This window comes from Bos indicus, chromosome 11, assembly GCF_029378745.1.
Source record: "Bos indicus isolate NIAB-ARS_2022 breed Sahiwal x Tharparkar chromosome 11, NIAB-ARS_B.indTharparkar_mat_pri_1.0, whole genome shotgun sequence".
Lineage (NCBI taxonomy): Eukaryota > Metazoa > Chordata > Mammalia > Artiodactyla > Bovidae > Bos > Bos indicus.
The window spans coordinates 977,244-994,429 of record NC_091770.1 but is presented as its reverse complement, the minus strand read 5'-3'; the positions used below and the strand labels follow the sequence as shown (position 1 = coordinate 994,429).

Sequence of the window (17,186 nt, the reverse complement as noted above, 5' to 3'; positions counted from 1 at the left end):
CGGTGCTCGGCATGGGGGCTGCTGCAGGCGAGCCAGTCTGCCGCTTCAGGGAGACTGTGCCCACACCCAGCCAGGCCCTGCTCCCCATTTCCTCTTCACTCCAGGGCCTGCGGGAAGATGAATTGTCTCAAAGGACCTGGGGACTGTTGGCGGTGTCTCCCCACCACTGCCTTGCCCAGGCTACCCACAGATCCACTTTCTCCAAAGGTTTAGCTGGTTTTTGATTTATGTGAGGGCCCCATCCCTGGTGGCTCAGACAGTAAAGAATCCGGCAGAGCAGGAGACCCGGGTTGGATCTCTGGGTCAGGAAGAGCCCCCGGAGAACAAAGTGGCTACCCACTCTAGTATTCTTGCCTGGAGAATCCCATGGACAGAAGAGCCTGGTGGGCTGCCATCCATAGGGTCACAAAGAGTCAGACACGACTGAGGGACTAACACTTTCATCTCTGGGGAGGCACCTTGAAGCCTCACACCCATGGTCTGTCCTCCCAGAGCACTTGGCACACAGATGCCCATGGCCTGGCGCCTCTGGGTACCTGGAGCATCTCCCTCTCTGCCCTGGCTCAGCTCTAAGCCAGACATGGTTTGCTCCATGCTTCCCATTAGGTGAGAGGGACCAAGTCCCATACATGGCCCAATGTGGGCAGTCTCTTTGCCTCTCTGTTTGCAGGGGGTGCCATGGCAATGTCCCAAGATAGAGACCATCAACGCACTCTTCTCAGCCCATGACAAAGGAGGTCTGGGCGAGGTGATAGCAACAGCCCCCGGCCAGTCTGGGCTAGATTCCCAGCTCCTAACCCTCCACGTGATCCTGGGCAGCTCAACTCACTGGGCCAGCTTCCTCATCTGTAAAATAGGATGAAAACGAGGCCCACCTCACAGAGTTGACCTAAGGATTAAATGAGGTTTTATGTGTATACACAGATGTATCTATATACATACTCATGTGTATATATGAAATTATATATACAAATATAAATGAATTATATAAGAGTGTATATATATATAATTGTATATATATTTATACACATATGATATTTCAGATATAAATATCTATGACATTATAAATACATATACTATTTAAAGTACTTAGAATAGAGACTTCCCTGGTGATCCAGGGGTTAAGAATCTGACTTGCAATGGGGGGATCACAGGTTTGATCCCTGGTCAGGGAAGGAAATGGCAACCCACTCCAGAGTTCTTGCCTGGAGAATCCCAGGGATGGGGGAGCCTCCTGGGCTGCCGTCTATGGGGTCACACAGAGTCAGACATGACTGAAGCGACTTAGCAGCAGGGAACTAAGATCTGACATGGTATGGAGCAAGCAAGCCCACACCATAGCTAGAGTCCACACAACACAAGGGGAGACTCCATGTGCTGCAACTGAGGCCCGAAGCAGCCACAGAAATAAATAAATGAAGACAAAAATTGTTTAAGTACTTAGAACAATGCCTGGCGCGTAGTGAAGGCTCCATAAATATTGTTTTTCTTTTTGTTCTTCCTCTTGTTCTCATTGCCGTTGTGATAAGCATAGCTTTGAGATCAGGCAGCCTGGGTTTCAATCTCCATCTAGCCCTTTAATAGCCTTTGAGCAGAGGTGAACTTCCTCAACCTATCCAAGCCTTACTAAATGTCCGCAGATTGAGGTTCATTACAAATCATAGGTCTGGGAGTGCCCTCGTGGTCCAGTGGTTAGGACTTTGCCTTCCAACGCAGGGGGTGCCAGTTCAATCCCTGATCGGGGAGATAACATCCCACAGGCTTTGTGGCCAAAAAATCAAAACATAAAAAACAGAAACAACATTGTAACAAATTCAATAAAGACTTTTAAAAAATGGTTTACTATTAAAATAAATAGTAGGCCTTCAACTGTACACTTAAAACTGGTTAAAATAGTAAATTTTATGTTATGTAGATTTTACCACAATAAGAAAAAATCCACCATAAATGAATATCAGGTATTTGTTACACAAGTATCAGGAATCCATCAAATGCAGCCCGTATTTTAATGAGAATGTTATCTGAAGGAGTGATCCTCAAGCCGTGTGGCTGGGGCATGGTGATTACATTTGGAAGAGACCTTGAAAGTGGGGCCATGCTGGGCCTGGGGACCTGGGAGGTATCCAGACTAGATGACAGTGAGGCCAGGCCTGCTTGCGGCCCCGGGATAGAGTCTATGTGGCTGCACCAGGGACATGCTGGTGACCCCGGGGACAAGGCACTCGGGCCTCTCGACAAGCCCGTCCTTGCAGACAGAGTCTGGAGGAGGATCTTTCCTGTGGTTGTCTAGGCAAGAGGCCTGTGTGTGTTAGTCGCTCAGTCGTGTATGACTCTTTGCGACCCCATGGACCCTGCCAGGGGTCCTCTGTCCATAGGATTCTCCGGGCAAGAATACTGGAGTGTGTTGCCATTTCCTCTTTCAGGGGATTTTCCTGACCCAGGGATAGAACCTGGGTCTCCTGCACTGCAGGTGGATTTTTTACCACTGAGCCACCAGGAAAGTCCAAGAATCCTGGAGTGGGTAACCTATCCTTTCTCCAGGGGATCTTCCTGACCTAGGGGATTTTCCTGACCCAGGAATTGAACTGGGGTCTCCTGCACTGCAGGTGTTTCTTTACCATCTGAGTCACCAGGAAAGCAAGAGGCCTCCTTGCCTTCTTTCCAGACTTTTCCAGAGAGCATGCTGCAGTACAATCTCATAGCACAACAGGTATCTCTGCCCTGCTCAGCCCCAGAGTGACCCAGCTTGCCTTAATTCCAAAGCTCCAACAGTGAAAGCATGGTCACAGCATGATGGCTCCAGGTGTGAACCGTGACCCCGGAGTTAGGGACTAAGGAGAGCGAGCGATCATCACCAGGTGCTCACAAGCCGGCCTCTGGTTGCCTAGGCAACCTGGAAGGGCCTCTGCCTTCCCTCCAGGACAAGCCTGCTGCTTCCCATGATGCAGACAGTTCTGGCGAGGAAGGATGGAAGCGGTGTGGACCATAGGAGGGGGCCCTTCAGGAGGCCTCACAAGAGGGCTCCCAGCAGAGCCTGTGGAGGTCCCCTCATTTGCTGAGCATCCAATGTGCCAGGCAGCATGCCAGGGTGCCCTTTGAGTTAGAAGGGTTCCCTTTTCTCCTCACCCTCTCTAGCCTTTGTTGTCTATAGACTTTTTGATGATGGCCATTCTGACTGGCATGAGGGGGTACCTCACTGTAGTCTTCATTTGCATCTCTCTAATAATTAGCAGTATTGAGCATCCTTTCGTGTGCGTGTCAGCCATCTGTATGTCTCTTTGGAGAAATGTCTATTTAGGTCTTCTGCCCATTTTTTGATTGAATGGTTTTTTTTGTTTTGGTATTGAGCAGTACAAGCTGTTAGTGTATTTCGGATATATATGATCTTCAAAATAAAATCACGCATACACCACCTGCCACTTTAGGAAGTCCTTATCTGCCCAGGTGGTGCCAGTGGTAAAGAACCCACCTGCCAATGCAGATTAGACATGAGACATGCAGGTTTGTTCCCAGAGTCGAGAAGATCCTCTGGAGGAGGGCACAGCAACCCACCCCAGTATTCTTGCCTGGAGAACCCCACAGACAGAGGAGCTTGGTATGTGACAGTCCATTGGGTCACAAAGAGTCAGACACAACTGAAGCGACTTAGCATGCACGCATCTTAAGTAATCATATCTGCAAAGACCCTATTACTAAATATGTTAGGTCGCATTCTGCGGTTCTGGGTGGACGTGGATTTAGGGGGACACTGTTCACCCCCACATGGACAGTGTGAGCACGTGCATGAACATGTGACTCACAGCCATGCTGGGAGGTGAGGGGGGCATGAGAGGTGCCTGTTACTGACAGGCAGCTCCGTGAGGGTACCCAGGAGAGGATATACAGGACACAGAGTGTCTCTGGTCCCCTCACTGCTAGGTTCTTCTGGAATTTTTCACCTGCATCAAGAGAGGAGATCAGAGATCACCAAAAGGTCCTCAGGCTTCAGAGTCCTATGTCTATGCAGCCCTGGTGTCCAAGGACATGCAGGACCATCAGAACAGAGACGGGAAGGCGTGACCCAGTGCAGCCGGGATCCACGCCACAGCTGATGTCACCAAGTTATTCACGGAGGAGGACACACACTGATGGAGAAAGAGGAAGCAGCACAAGGGAAGGGGCCAGAGGGGACGCGTGCCAGGCCCGGGGACTCACTGGGGCCAGGGCACGGCCCACTGTCACTGCCCGTGGAGCAGCAGGCAGGGCAAGAGGCGACGTCCTCTTGTGGCTCTGAACAACGATTTCTGGAAGTAAAGGAGTGCTCCGGGGTAGTGCAAGGCAAGCGCTGGCCCTCCGGGGCACGCCATGGCTGACAGCGGCTGCCTGGGGTTCGGCTGGAGTCATTCCTCTGCAAGTCAGTCTTAGGTGAAAGAGAATCACAGCCCTAGAGAGGCCCCTTGGGTTTCTACCAGTCTTGAAATCATTTGAAAATAGCAGCAGTGAGTCCCGATGCTAGGCTTGGAGGATGGCTGCCCTGCTGTCACACAGTCGGGTTGGGCAGCTCCTCCTGACCCTGCACTACGTGCCTGGGGGACAGGGGACACCTCGAAGCTTTAACTTAAAGCGAGGGCAGAGGGCATGGCCTTCCTGCCTACCCTGGGGTGCAGGCCCTTTCTGTCACCACAGGTCAGGGGACTTGGGGTCCTCTGGCCCTGTGTGTTGACAGCCACCTCAGACCCCATTAACTGAAAAGCCACACTTGAGCATTGTTCAGCCATGGACTTAACCTTGCCATACAAAGGCTTCAGGACTGCCCCAGAGCCGAACCACTGACCTTGAGGAGCACAGAGGTTGGATACGCGCACACATAAGGTTACATGGATACCCAGGCAACATGCTCTTGGAGCACAGAGGAGCACTCTGGCGTGAAATGGCCACATAGGCCTCTTTGGGTGTTGGCTCAGCCCAGATGTTGTCTGGTCGGAGAACTGCCTCCCCATCACAGAGGTGGGTCTTAAGCAGCACATGCTCCATGGGCTCTTTCTTTTGTCTGGTTCTCCAGAAAAACAGAATCCGTGGGACACGCACACAGAGTGGTTTATTATAAGGACTCAGCTCACGTGACTACAGAAGTTGACAAGTTCCAATAACTGCGTTCAGTAAATTAGAGACAAAGGGGCTGCAAATGTACTCCTGGTCCAAGTGCCAAAACCTAAGAACCAGAGCTTCAGCGGTGTGAGCTCCACTGTGAAAGCCAGCATGGGCAAGACCCAGGAAGAGCTGTGCTTCATCTTGAGTCTAAGGCAGGAAAAGATCAAAGTCCCAGCTCAGAGGCAGCAGAGCAGGAGGAGTGTCCTCCGTGTGAGAGGGTCAGACCTTCAGCTGATGAGACGAGGCCCAGCTACTCTAGGAAGAGCAATCTGCTTTACTCAGTCTGTTAATCTTAAACACTGAACTCATGCAGAGAAGCCCTCTCAGAAACACCTGACTTAGAACACTGTTTGATCAAACACCTGGGCACTCCATGGCCCAGTCCACTGTCAATCAAATTCCCTCTCCAAGTGAATTTCCCGCTAAGAGCGGGGAGACCACCTGGTCTCTGCCTGGGCAAGATCTGGGTCCCAGTGGATTGGAGATTTGCTTTCCAGATACCCTCCCACTCTCCTTCCCATCCCTTGAGTCCCTCAAGACACCGTCCTTCTCAGCCCCTGTACTATGATCATGGGCACACCTTTTCCCTTAAATGAGCTTGGAGTGCGTTTCTTTACTTGCACTACCCCCACAGCCCCTGTGAACACTGGCTTCTTCCCATCAGGCCCTTCCTCCACCATGGGGTCTTCATGGACCTTCCCCCACCCCGAGCTGTTACCATTGGGCTGGGTCACCCCCAGCAAACTGGCCTGCCACAGAGTCTTCCACCTTCCATTTTGTGGCAACAATCAGGGTGAAAACTGGAAACTGGGTTTTTACTTGTGTATATGTTTGTTTTTTTATCATCAGACACTTGCTTCCAGAGACACAGTTCCACTGAGGCGATCACTAACCTGCACAGAAATGGTTCCTCTCAGAGTCCCTTTCAGGGCAAGTTGAAGGATTTTAACGATTATACTTACAAGTCCTGCAAACTGGAGCTTCCAGAAATGCCAGTAAAGTCCGATATCTGGTTTTCATAACAGTTCTAGTTACAGATGCTTCTCCTCCGTTCTTGGCTTGGTACGTGCAGTATGGTTAAAGCTGAAACGTCAAAGAGGAATGATTAAAAGCCAGGAGGTGGGCATTAAGAAACCTGCCTCGTTGTGCTTTCTTTTATTTGTGGAGGAGAAAAAGGCAGAGAGACGGGATGGCAGCTGACCCTGTGTGAACGTGACCACATCTTTGTAGGGTTATTGGAAATCTGTGGATTGGTTTTAGCTTCACACTGGCTGGAACATCACTGTGGTTTCAGGCTGAAGAGAGGAGGAACGAGTTCTCACAACTGTGCGTTAGGAAGAAGCCTCGGAGATGTGCTGACCTAACGTCTTACCTGTCAAGTGGGGACAGGGGATCCTGAGATGTTAAGTGCCACACAGCCAAGCAGTGGGAAGCTGGCTTTCACAGTCAGACCCAAATTCCAGATGGACTAAAACTGAATGTAGAAATGAAACTTTCCAACCATGCTGCTAAGTTGCTTCAGTCGTGTCCGACTCTGTGCGACCCCATAGACAGCAGCCCACCAGGTTTCCCCATCCCTGGGGTTCTCCAGGCAAGAACACTGGAGTGGGTTGCCATTTCCTTCTCCAAAGCATGAAAGTGAAAAGTGAAAGTGAAGTCGCTCAGTCATGCCTGACTCTGTGCGACCCCATGGACTGCAGCCTACCAGGCTCCTTTGTCCATGGGATTTTCCAGGCAAGAGTACTGGAGCGGGGTGCCATTGCCTTCTCCTACGAACAAAGCTAGTGGAGGTCTATTTCTGCCTCCACAGAATTTAGGTTCAGGCTCAGTGGCTCCTGGGTCTCAACTGCTGTGGTTTCAGACCTCAATCAAGGCTCTTTGCATGAGGCCAGGGTGCTGGGTAAAGTGCTTGCCTGGGCTCAGGCTTCTGAGGACGGGGTAGTCCCCTGACTGAGGCCACGAAGTGAGAGAACAGAATGGGTTCTGGGCCTGGGACTATCTAGTTCCTGGGATCATCAGAGACACTGGCCAATCCTGGATGTCCTGGTAGCTTCATGTTCCTTCGGCTTCCCAGGTGGCACAGTGGTAAAGAATGCGGGAGACGTGGGTTCGATCCCTGGATTGGAAAGATCCCCTGCAGGAGGAAATGGCAACTTCCTCTAGTATTCTTGCCTGGAAAAATCCCATGGACAGAGGAGCCTGGGGGGCAACTGTCCATGGGGCCGAAAGGAGTCGGATACGACTGAGCACACACGCGTGCACAGTTTCCTTTACACGGGTGAGTGCCTCCTGGAGCGTAAGGGAAAGACAGATAGAGGGAAGCAGGAGGAAGCTGACTCAGCCTGAGGACCAGTGAGGTGCTGGGCTGGTGGGTGACCTCGATGATCTCGTGTAAGCCCTGTCAACCTTGTGAAGTGGAGATTGTTACCCCCACACCATGCTTGATGAAATGAAGGCTCAGTCAGGCTACTCAACTTGCATAAGAGCACACAGGCATTGGCAGGGGTAGGGTGTACACACAGGCTCATCGAAGGCATCCACACCAGGCTGTATCCCATGGATGGGAGAGCGAGTCCAAGCCCTTGGCCCCTGCCCTTGCTAGCTGAGCTGGGATCCTCATTAAGGATCTGCAGACACACAGGACAGCTATTCCAGTTAGAAGGTCCTGATAACTTGAAATGTTAACTTTTTAATGTGGTCTCAATTAGATCACAATTTTCTATGGACCACTTTCTCATATCTGCATTACTTTTATCACTTGTCAACATGTCACCATTTATTTGGAAACGTGGAACAGAAACTAGAGAGAACATAGTTCACTTAATAAACTCTTACTGAATGCTAAAGTAAAAAAAAAAAAATGTTTGCCAAACTAAGCATTGGCTGCAACCAACTAATATTCAAATGCCTCCCCCCCCCACTCATCCACAAGTTAGCTTTGGTTCAATACATCTACCTTGTAGACACTTCAAAGGCAAAGTGTATGTCTGGTCAGTGGGATCAATGACCCAGCTTCAGGGTCCAAAAGGCCATGAAGGGCTCTTGAGGCCAGCCCAGTGATCAACTGTGTAAACATGGAGGTGGTAGTTTAAATATTCATTCACCCAGACTTTCCTCGGCGTTGATCATTTTGCAGAAAGACTCCACAACTGTCAAGGGATGTTCACCAAGTTCACAGTCAGGGCAAAGGTGAGGCCATGGGAGCCCTGAGCAGGGAGCAGGGTAGAGTAGGTAATCTAGGGATGGCACATCGAATGGAGGTGGAGGGATGACCTGGAAGGTCAAGAGCAAGAGAGCAAAGGTGTCGCTCAGTCCTGGAAGAGACGCCCAGGGAGAGCGGAGGAAGAATCAGGTGTGCCACCCACTAGGGGCAGAGCTGAGGGGCCAGCTCAGGCTGCCTGACTCCCAACCTCGGGCACTTTCTGGGTGGTCACTTGGCCCCATGCACGTTCTAGAAAGTCACCATGCCTTCCTAAACAGCCTCACCAGATTGGGCAGAAACTTGGGATGAAGGGAGATTCCAAGTTTGGAAGCAGAGTTCTCTGCAATACATTCTTGTTTATAGTTTCCAAATCAAGACCCTGATGCTGGGAAAGGTTGAAGGCAAAAGGAGAAGGGGGCAGCAGAGGATGAGATGGTTGGATGGCATCACCGACTCAGTGGACCTGAGTTTGAGCAAATTCTGGGAGAAAGTGAAGAACAGGGGAGCCTGGCGTGCCACAGTCCATGGGGTTGCAAATAGTCAGACGTGACTTAGTGACTGAACAGCAGCAGCAGTATTGTGCTCCACAACTGGGAAAGGGAGAAGACGGTGGGGTGTCCAGAAAGTTGCGTGTGCCCGAGGCCAGGACCTGATGTGGCTTGGGTCAGTGTGGGGGCAGGGACAGTGGCAGCAGAGGCCCAGGGGTGCCCCTCAGACCCGCAGGCCTGCCGGCCTTGGAGAGACGGCGAGGAGGTAGTCACGGCAGGAGCGCTCCCTATAAATGGCTTTCATTGTGAAATACATCGTGCAGATACGCTATAAAATGTATGATGTGTTAAAAAATGGATCTGAGCAGTTTAAAGAATCATCGTATTAATTAAATGAACACTTGAGGATCCATACCCAAGGTTGAAAAAAAAAAAAAGCATTTTCACCCCGATGTTCATTGCACCACTATTTACAACAGTCGAAATACAAAAGCAATCTAAATGTCCATCAACGGACTAATGGTTAAAGAGGTGGTACACATATACAATGGGATATTACTCAGCCATAAAAAGAATGGCATAATGCCATTTGCAGCAACATGGATGGAACACAGATTATCACACTCAGAGAAGTAAGTCGGAAGGAGAAAGATAAAACCACGTTATATCACTTACATGTGGAATCTAAAAAATGATACAAATGCATTTATTTACCAAACAGACTCGCAGACTTAGAAAACAAACTCTTGGTTACCAAAGGGGAAAGGTGGAGAGGGATAAATTGGGAATTTGGGATTAACAGACACACATTACTATTTATGGGGCTTCCCGGGTGGTGTTAGTGGTAAAGAACCTGCCTGCCAATGCGGGAGATGTGAGAGAGGAGGTTTCCGATCCCTGGATCAGGGAGATCCCTGGAGGAGGGCATGACAACATACTCCAGTATTCCTGCCTGGAGAATCCCATGGACAGAGGCACCCGGTGGCTCCAAGGGGCCCAGAATGAGGGCCCTGCTCTCATCGGGACGGCTTGTTTCGGGAAACTGAAGCAGGGCACGAAGAGGCAACGGAGAAAACCCCTCAGCAAGGGCAGAAAATGAAACCACCCGGTTCCCCCCAGGATCGTAACAAATAAAAGCCCCAACTGAAGGCACCCAGACAATAAACGCCACATGCCAAGTGAAACGTCTGCTTTTTCTGAGTCCAAACAGTGTCACAGTAAGGTGACTAATTCTTGTGTCTCCCTAAAAAACTACAGAATCTACCAAACAGCCATGACAATTCATTTCCAGATGAATGAATGTCACTTGGCTGCCTGGTAAAATTTGAAGAAGCTGGAAACAAGTGTATGAGTTCGGGATCATCCTGTGAAAATGGATAGGGGCAACTGACGAGAGGGGAGAGGCCCCTGTGCGCAAGAAGGGGTCTCAGAGAAGGTGTAGCTTCTTGCAGGGACCCACACGCCACCCCCAGGACTTGGGGAGCCCGCTCAGAGATAGCATCAGATCGTTAATTATATTAATAACTCCATCACTTGGTGAAATTATGTAGGTAATCAGCAAAAAAAAAAAAAAAAAAAAATTACAGCCCTAATTTCTTCTTCAAAGTCTGATTTTGGACCCTGGACTCAAAAAAAAAATGGAGGTACTTGTGACAGTTGGAGTTTAGCCACTGAGGGAGTTAACATGTCCTGGGGTTGAGGGGGGTGGTAAAAGAAACAGATAAGAAAAAACTGCACTAGAAAATGAAATTGGATTTTTAAAAAAATCAATGAAGTAACCAGGCTATTAAAATGGAAAATAAGTCTGATGTCATTCTGCAAAATAAAAGGCTTGAGTCACCTGCAGAGCCACTTAATTAAGCACAGGAAGTAAAGAGAGAACTTGAGTGATTTTCCCCATGAATGTCAGCATTTCAAAATGAGCGAGGCTTAGGCAGAGAGTGTTCCTTCTAATCAGAGAGCTAAATCAGTTCTTTTGCCCTCAGGACATCTTGATACATTTGAAGCTGATGAAGAGCAAAAGGAAGGTATTAAGTATGAGCCAAGTTCGAGAGGGTAGCACTGACATATATACACCATCATCTGTGAAATAGATAACTAGGGGGAAGCTGCTAGCACAGGAGCTCAGCTTGGTGCTGTGTGATGACACAGAGGGGTGGGATGCGAGGTGAGGGGGAAGGGAGGCTCAAAAAGGAGGGGAGAGATGTATATGTACAGCTGATTCAAAATCAAAGTCAAATCCCTTATGAGTATACAGTGGAGGTGACGAATAGATACAGTGGAGGTGACAAATAGACAGAGTGCCTGAAGAACTATAGACGGAGGTTTGCATCATTGTACAGGAGTCAGTGATCAAAACCATCCCAAAGAAAAGAAAAGCAAGAAGGCAAAGTGGTTGTCTGAGGAGGCCTTACAAATCGCTGAACAAAGAAGTGAAAAGCAAGAGAGAAACGGAAAGATATATCCAACTGAATGCAGAGCTTCAGAGAGTAGCAAGGAGAAATAAAAAGGCCTTCTTAAATGAACAATGCAAAGAAATTGAGGAAAATAATGAAATAGGAAAGACTAGAGATCTCTTCAAGAATATTGGTGCTATCAAGGAAATATTTCACGCAAGGAATTTAACAATAAAGGACATAAAGAGCAGGGACCTAATAGAAGTAGAAGAGATTAAGAAGAGGTGGCAAGAATACACAGAACTACACTAAAAAGGTCTTAATTACTTGGATAACCACGATGGTGTGGTCACTCACCTAGAGCTGGACATCCTGGAGTGTGAAGTCAAGTGGGCCTTAGGAAGTATCACTATGAACAAAGTTAGTGGAGGTGATGGCATTCCAGTTGAGCTATTTCACATCTTAAAAGATGAGGCTGTTAAAGTGCTGCATTCAGTATGCCAGCAAATTTGGACAACTCAGCAGTGGCCACAGGACTGGAAAAGGTCAGTTTTCATTCCAATCCCAAAGAAGGGCAATGCCAAAGAATGTTCAAACTACTGTGCAGTAATTAGGCACATCTCACACACTAGCAAGATTATGCTCAAAATTCTCCAAGCCAGACTTCAATAGTACGTGAACCATGAACTCCCAGATGTTCAAGCTGGATTTAGAAAAGGCAGAGGAACCAGAGATCAAATTGCCAGCATACTCTGGATCATGGAGAAAGTGAGGGAATTCCAGAAAAACATCTACTTCTGCTTCACTGACTGTACTAAAGCCTTTAACTGTGTGGATCCCAACAAACTGGAAAATTCTTAAAGAGATAGAAATACCAGACCACCTTACCTGTCTCCTGAGAAACCTGTATGCAGGTCAGAAAGCAACAGTTAGAACTGGACATGAACAGAGGACTGGTTCAAAACTGGGAAAGGAGTATGACAAAGCTGTATATTGCCATCCTGGTTATTTAACTTATATGCAGAGTACTTTATGCACAATGCCAGGCTGGATGACTCACAAGCTGGAATCAAGACTGCTGGAAGAAATATCAACAACCTTGGATAAACAGATGATACCACTCTAATGGTAGAAAGCAAAGAGGAGCTAAAGAGCCTCTTGATAAGAGTGAAAGAGGAGAGTGAGAAAGTCAGCTTAAAACTCAGCATTCAAAAAACTAAGGTCATGACTTCTGGCCCCATGACTTCATGGCAAAGAAAAGCAGGAAAAATGGAAACAGTGACAGATTTTATTTTCTTGAGCTCCAAAATCACTGCGGACAGTGACTGCAGCCATGAGATTAAAACACACTTGCTCCTTGGAAGGAAAGCTATGACAAACCTCGACAGGGTATTCAAAAGCAGAGACATCAGTTTGCCAACAAATGGTTTTTCCAATAGTCATGTATAGATGTGAGAGTTGGACCATAAAGAAGGCTGAGTGTTGAAAAATTGATTATTTTTAATTGTGGTGCTAGAGAAGACTCTTGAGAGTCCCTTGGACAGAAAGGAGATCAAACCAGTCAATCCTAAATGAAATCAACCCTGAATATTCATTGAAAGGACTGATGCTAAAGTTCCAATATTTTGGCCACCTGAGCCAACTTGTTGGAAAAGATCCTGATGCTGGGAAAGGTTGAAGCAAAAGGAGAAGCAGGTGGCAGAGATGATTGGATGGCATCACCGACTCAATGAACATAAATTTGAGCAAAGTCCAGGAAATAATGGAGAACAGAGGAGCCTGGCATGCTGCAGTCCTTGGGGTCACAAAAAGTCATACATGACTTAGCAACTGAACAATAAGATAGCTGACTCACCTTGTTGCACAACATTAACTAACAGAACGTTGTAAAGCGATTACCCTCCAATAAAAAATTTAAGTAAATAAATATGTAAGAATGATGTGAAAGGCACCCAAGCAGGGAGAAAAGTAAGCTTTCTGCCTGAGGTCCTCGAGACTGTGAGATGAAGCCCACGGAGCAGGCACAGGGACACTCTGGGACAGAGAGGCCCTCTGGGTAGGGGTGGGGGAGGCTTCACTCACATTTATGAGGGCAGAGGAAGATACCTGAAGGTCTTTCCAGGGTCCTTGGGACTGTAGGTTTTCACTTCTGCCTATAGCAGCTGAGAAGGACAGCAACCAGGTTTGGGGTTTAATAGGAGTGAGGTGGGACCCACAGGAACTCTGAAGACACCTTCCGGGGGCCCTCTGAACCTGTGTGGGCGGGGTCTGGCGCCTCCCCTGCTTCCGCCCAGCTGCTGTCAGTCCCTGCTGGGGGGCGGCTCTGGGGGCACCCCCAGAGGGCAGTGGCGTTGGAATGATCGCCCAGCCCATCCCAGGGCAGCTCACAGCGTTCACGGGGGCATTGATTCTGGGTCCTCTGGGCCCCGCGTGGCAGAACTCCTAGGGTCCTCGGGTCATGAACTATTGGGCTGGCTGAAAAGTTCATTTGGGGTTTTCCATACCATCTTATGGAAAAACTCTGATGAACTCTGTGGTCAACTCAATACAATAGACTCGGCCAGAACCAGGATCTGTCTCTGAGACCTGGTACGCACTGCATTACTGGCCCCCAACACACACACACACACACACACACTGTCCCTACATCCCTATGCATCCCTGTTCATATTCTACTTGCCTTTCTGTCTGACCAAGAGGGACTGGGATTTGAACCCTGTCTCTGATGCTGTCTGGCCAAGTGCTCTGCCCTGGGAAAGCAGGGTGCCTTGCCCACTTTCTCATCTGCCCATCAGGGACTGTCTGAGAGTTGGCACGTTTCCTCTGGTAACAGGCCTGGCACAGGCCTCCTGATCGCCCACCTGGCCCGACCGCTCTCTGGGATTCCTCCCCCTGTAACTGATCAGCCCCTGCTGCTGCAGCCCTACTGTGGGTGAACAAGCTCTCACACCCCACCTGCCACCCATGGGTGTGGAGTGCCCCTCTCTGCCAACTGGGCCCTGACTTTTCTCTTGGCTTCCTGCCCCGCCTCTGACCTGGCAGCTGCACAGAAGTGCAGATTGCCGCAACCAGGAACAAGTAACACTTGTCACTCTCTCCAATTAAGTCATTTCTATGTCCCAGGGGTCAGTTGCCTCCAGAAAAGGGGGTGATATCACCAGACTGCCACAGTCTCTGCCCTGGGGAAGCACCACCCCACCACTGACATGCCAGGAGCTGTCTCCTGGGCCTTGGCCTTGGCGGAGAGGACTTGGGGCTCCTGCTACCAAGACTTGAAGAATAAAGCAGCCAGGGCATCATCTTTTGTGGGAAAGCAGAGGGAGCATCTGCCAAAGTCAGAAACCCACGAATTTTCCATCAGGTACCAGCCCCTGCAGATGCACAAATACACCCTGAGACTCCGAGAGAGGAAATATTTATAAAGCCTCATATGGGTCCTGACCCTTGATTCTCAGTCCAGTGGGAACTGAATGTTTTTCCAGGAGGGCGATGATTTACTGTATGTATTGGCTTTCTGAGGGCTTTCCTGGTGGCTCAGATGGTGAAGAATCCTCCTGCAAAGCAGGAGACCCAAGTTCGATCCCTGGGTCAGGAAGATCCCCTTGAGAAGGGAATGGCAACCCACTCCTCTATTCTTGCCTGGGAAATCCCACGGACAGAGGAGCCTGGCAGGCTACAGTCCACGGCGTTGCAAAGAGTTGGACAGGACCGAGTGACTGACACTTTCACATTTCAATGGGTTTCTGGCTGTCCCAGTCCAGGCCTGCTTCTGGTTGGCCCCCAGCCTCCTTTTTGGGGGCAGTTCCTCCTCCATCATGTTTGGGGCAGGTGGAGAATATTGTAGGTGTCACCATCCACCACGGAAGTCGGGGAAGCCGAACCTTTCTCTCTCTGCCCTTGGGCACTCACAGAGGGGTGTGTGACCCAATCAGGTCCTCACCCGGAGTGTGACATCGGTATCAGTGATGCAGGGACCAACCGGGAGAGGGTCCAGCTGGGACTTGGGACAGACAGCCTCTTCTATGAGGAAAGGGCAGTGCTTGTTGCTTTCCCAGCCCTCTGGAGCAGCCTGGGTTTGTAAAATTACACCTAAAACCAGGTTTTCAAGCATGCATGCTCAGTCCCTAAGTCGCATCTGATTCTTTGCAACTCCATGGACTTAGCCTGCCAGGCTCCTCTGTCCATGGAATTTTCCAGGCAAGAATGCTGGACTGGGTTGCCATTTCCTCCTCCAGGGAATCTTCCTGATCCAGGTACGGAACCTGCGTCTTCTGTGTCTCCTGCCTTGGCAGGCGGGGGTTCCTTACCACTGAGCCACCTGGGAAACCCCACTAATAGACAGTCGTCATTGCTAATATCTGTAATTGATAACTCTATCTTTGGGGAGAGTCTGCATATGTGTGGGTGTGTGTTTCTTTCTTTCCAGCAAATTAATAAAATGTCACTCCCTTTGTTGCTGTTATTCCCCTAAAGGAGTGAAGATTTCATGCCAGGAGGACCTTCCCTAGCTGCGAAACATCTAATACTTCAAAACATGCCACTGGCCAGCAGCTCTGAACCTTCCAGAAATGCACAAAGCCGTTTCATGCTGCCCGAGGGATGCCAGCAATCACTTTATCTGTGGACCTCCCAGAACAGGTCCCTGCAGAAGTGAAAGCTCACCCTCAAGCTAGTCCTGTGGATCCCAGGGGTGCCTTCGCAGCTGAGACAGAGCCTATCACTGGTGAGGAATGAAGCTCTGGGGCAAAGGCCACTGCCAAGGCCAGTGGTTCGTCCCTCCATGCTCTTGATGACCTATGATGTGACATATATTTCTCTAAACATGTCTTTTTTGAAAAGTGTATGCCTCGTGGCATTAAGGACATTCACAGTGTTATGCAATCATCACCGTATCTATTTGCAAAAATTTTTCATCAACTCAAACACAAACTCTGTGCATTTAACCCATAAGCCCTCAGTCCCTCTTCTCCCAGATCCTGTTAATCACCATTCTATTTTCTCTATGAATTGTCCTGTTCTTGGTGCCTCTTGTAAGTGGAATCATGCACTATTTGTCCTTTTGAGTCTGACTCACTTTAATTAGCACAGTGGTTTTAAGGTTCATTCATGTTGCAGTATGGATCAGCCCTTCATTCTTTTTTAAGACTGAATAATAGTCCACAGTAAGTATACACCATATATAACTTATCTAGTTATTTGTTGATGGACATTGGATTGTTTCCCCATTGCTTTGGGTAGTGTTGACATCTCAACCATATTAAGCCCCTCCATTCATGAATGCAGGGTGCCTTTCCATTTATTTAGGTCTTCTTTAACTTCTTGTAGCAATTGCTCAATCTTTCTTGAGCCTGTTTATGTCTATAACTTACGTAATCTCTCAGGATAATGACAGCCAAGTTTCCCTCCCCACTGCACAAGTTAATGTTAAAGCCAATAGAAGATGCTGTTTGTATCCATTTTTTACAGACCACCTTAATTTCAGTATTTTCCATTACGGTAAGCAAATCCCAGTATGCATTATTGTTAGCTTTCATCATTTCCTTGGTATTACATATATGCCCTTTCAGTCGTCATCTTCATAGATGAATAATTCTCAGTGTTTTTGGTGTCTCCTCATACCAAGTCTCGGAGAAGGCGATGGCACCCCACTCCAGTACTCTTGCCTGGAAAATCCCATGGGGTCGCGAAGAGTCGGACCCAACTGAGTGACTTCACTTTCACTTTTCACTTTCATGCGTTGGAAGAGGAAATGGCAACCCACTCCAGTGTTCTTGCCTGGAGAATCCCAGGGACGGGAGCCTGGTGGGCTGCCGTCTATGGGGTCGCACAGAGTCGGACACGACTTTAGCGAGTTAGCAGCAGCAGCAGCAGCATGCCAAGTCTTATCCACTGCCATTCTCCTAATTTGGATACATTTCTGACCCAATAAACAAACTTAAATCCAGCCAAGTTGTGTTCTGCTCAGCCTCC

The 17,186-nt window shown here is 48.8% G+C and overlaps 1 long non-coding RNA gene across 8 annotated transcripts in view; it reads right to left on the bottom strand.

Annotated features, from left to right (window-relative positions):
* The window catches only part of LOC109565700 (uncharacterized), a 222,365-nt gene that overhangs the window by 22,505 nt on the left and 182,674 nt on the right, over positions 1–17,186 (bottom strand). For 3 of the 8 annotated variants that reach the window (XR_011569181.1, XR_011569183.1, XR_011569182.1), the window contains exon 5: positions 6,093–6,213. This is a non-coding gene — a long non-coding RNA (uncharacterized lncRNA). Of the gene's footprint in view, positions 1–5,060; positions 5,400–6,092; positions 6,214–17,186 lie in introns of those variants that run through there. The other 5 variants (XR_011569177.1, XR_011569184.1, XR_011569179.1 and 2 more) reach the window with 4 other exon arrangements.